This window comes from Hordeum vulgare, chromosome 4H, assembly GCF_904849725.1.
Source record: "Hordeum vulgare subsp. vulgare chromosome 4H, MorexV3_pseudomolecules_assembly, whole genome shotgun sequence".
NCBI lineage: Eukaryota > Viridiplantae > Streptophyta > Magnoliopsida > Poales > Poaceae > Hordeum > Hordeum vulgare.
This window is the reverse complement of record NC_058521.1, coordinates 573564201-573566894: the sequence shown is the minus strand read 5'-3', so window position 1 is coordinate 573566894 and position 2694 is coordinate 573564201. Positions and strand designations below refer to the sequence as shown.

Below are 2694 nucleotides of genomic sequence, written 5' to 3'. Positions count from 1 at the left end.
TGGGAAGTCCTCGTGTTGCATTCCCCTTTTTAAATATATTTTTGCGCCACGTGACAAGGATGACGCGGGAGCGTGATCTATATGACATCGTTTTCTTATTTTTGAAGTTTACTAGTTTTTTTATTTTTGACGTTTGTGATATGTTTTAGCTTGCCCCTCCCGTGTCCATTGACACATTTGCCTCGACAACGGAGACGAGTTTAACACAAGAATTTCACCGCTCCCTCTCTACCCCGACAACACGAGCACCGCCACGACCTCTGTGACTTTTCCCACCGCGCTTGACACCCAACGACTAGTAGTAGTAGTAGTAGTAGTAGTAGTAGTAGTAGTAGTAGTAGTAGTAGTAGTAGTAGTAGGGGCAAGCATAAGGAACAAATAGATAGTTGCATGTCGAATGCGAACATACCAGCACTAAAGCACCGGATCCCATAAGAACTCCGAAGTTAAGCATGCTTGGCTGAGAGTAGTACTAGGATGGGTGACCTCCTGGCAAGTCCTCGTGTTGCATTCCCCTTTTTAAATATATTTTTGCGCCACGTGACAAGGATGACGCGGGAGCGTGATCTATATGACCTCGTTTTCTTATTTTTGACGTTTAATAGTTTTCTTATTTTTGACGTTTGTGATATGTTTTAGCTTGCCCCTCCCGTGTCCATTGCCACATTTGCCTCGAGAACGGAGACGAGTTTAACACAAGAATTTCACCGCTCCCTCTCTACCCCGACAACACGAGCACCGCCACAACCTCTGTGACTTTTCCCACCGCGCTTGACACCCAACGACTAGTAGTAGTAGTAGTAGTAGTAGTAGTAGTAGTAGTAGTAGTAGTAGTAGTAGTGGTAGTAGTAGTAGTAGTAGTGGTAGTAGTAGTAGTAGTAGTAGTTGTAGTAGTAGTAGTAGTAGTAGTAGTAGGAGTAGTAGTTGTAGTTGTAGTAGTAGTAGTTGTAGTAGTAGTAGTAGTAGTAGTAGGGGCAAGCATAAGGAACAAATAGATAGTTGCATGTCGGATGCGATCATTCCAGCACTAAAGCACCGGATCCCATAAGAACTCTGAAGTTAAGGGTGCTTGGGCTAGAGTAGTACTAGGATGGGTGACCTCCTGGGAAGTCCTCGTGTTGCATTCCCCTTTTTAAATATATTTTCGCGCCACGTGACAAGGATGACGCGGGAGCGTGATCTATATGACCTCGTTTTCTTATTTTTGACGTTTACTAGTTTTCTTATTTTTGACGTTTGTGATATGTTTTAGCTTGCCCCTCCCGTGTCCATTGCCACATTTGCCTCGACAACGGAGACGAGTTTAACACAAGAATTTCACCGCTCCCTCTCTACCCCGACAACACGAGCACCGCCACGACCTCTGTGACTTTTCCCACCGCGCTTGACACCCAACGACTAGTAGTAGTAGTAGTTGTTGTTGTTGTTGTTGTTGTAGTTGTAGTAGTAGTAGTAGTAGTAGTAGTAGTAGTAGTTGTTGTTGTTGTTATTGTAGTTGTAGTAGTAGTAGTAGTAGTAGTAGTAGTAGTAGTTGTTGTAGTTGTAGTAGTAGTAGTAGTAGGGGCAAGCATAAGGAACAAATAGATAGTTGATTGTCGGATGCGATCTTACCAGCACTAAAGCACCGGATCCCATCAGAACTCTGAAGTTAAGCGTGCTTGGGCGAGAGTAGTACTAGGATGGGTGACTTCCTCGGAAGTCCTCGCGTTGCATTCCCCTTTTTAAATATATTTTTGCGCCACGTGACAAGGATGACGCGGGAGCGTGATCTATATGACCTCGTTTTCTTATTTTTGACGTTTACTAGTTTTCTTATTTTTGACGTTTGTGATATGTTTTAGCTTGCCCCTCCCGTGTCCATTGCCACATTTGCCTCGACAACGGAGACGAGTTTAACACAAGAATTTCACCGCTCCCTCTCTACCCCGACAACACGAGCACCGCCACGACCTCTGTGACTTTTCCCACCGCGCTTGACACCCAACGAGTAGTAGTAGTAGTAGTAGTAGTAGTAGTAGTAGTAGTAGTAGTAGTAGTAGTAGTAGTAGTAGTAGTAGTAGTAGAAGAAGAAGAAGAAGAAGAAGAAGAAGAAGTAGTTGTAGTAGTAGTAGTAGAAGAAGAAGAAGAAGAAGAAGAAGTAGTAGTAGTAGTAGTAGTAGTAGTAGTAGTAGTAGTAGTAGTAGTAGTAGTAGTAGTAGTAGTAGTAGAAGAAGAAGAAGAAGTAGTAGTAGTAGTAGTAGTAGTAGTAGTAGTAGAAGAAGAAGAAGAAGAAGAAGTAGTAGTAGTAGTAGTAGTAGTAGTAGTAGTAGTAGTAGTAGTAGTAGTAGTAGTAGAAGAAGAAGAAGAAGAAGAAGAAGAAGAAGAAGAAGTAGTAGTAGTAGTAGTTGTAGTAGTAGAGGAAGAAGAAGAAGAAGAAGAAGAAGTAGTAGTAGTAGAAGAAGAAGAAGAAGAAGAAGAAGTAGTAGTAGTAGTAGTAGTAGTAGTAGTAGTAGTAGTAGTAGTAGTAGTAGTAGTAGAAGAAGAAGAAGAAGAAGAAGAAGTAGTAGTAGTAGTAGTAGTAGTAGTAGTAGTAGTAGAAGATGAAGAAGAAGAAGAAGAAGAAGAAGAAGAATAAGAAGAAGTAGTGGTAGTGGTAGTGGTAGTAAGTAGTAGTGGTAGTAGTAAGTAGTAGTAGTGGTAGTAGTAATTAGTAGT

The 2694-nt window shown here is 41.8% G+C and overlaps 4 non-coding genes across 4 annotated transcripts in view; all 4 read left to right on the top strand.

The window, feature by feature from the left end:
* The window catches only part of LOC123451448, a 119-nt gene extending 95 nt beyond the window's left edge, over positions 1-24 (top strand). Inside the window, exon 1 of the ribosomal RNA XR_006632323.1 lies at positions 1-24. This exon is cut by the window's left edge and continues 95 nt beyond it. This is a non-coding gene — a ribosomal RNA (5S ribosomal RNA).
* Positions 25-395: 371 nt separating this feature from the next.
* LOC123451450 lies at positions 396-514 on the top strand. Its single transcript, XR_006632325.1, has one exon. It is a non-coding gene; the product is annotated as a 5S ribosomal RNA (ribosomal RNA).
* Positions 515-1008: 494 nt separating this feature from the next.
* LOC123451379 lies at positions 1009-1127 on the top strand. Its single transcript, XR_006632261.1, has one exon. It is a non-coding gene; the product is annotated as a 5S ribosomal RNA (ribosomal RNA).
* Positions 1128-1597: 470 nt separating this feature from the next.
* On the top strand, positions 1598-1716 carry LOC123451407. Its single transcript, XR_006632285.1, has one exon. It is a non-coding gene; the product is annotated as a 5S ribosomal RNA (ribosomal RNA).
* The last annotated feature ends 978 nt before the right edge of the window (positions 1717-2694 follow it).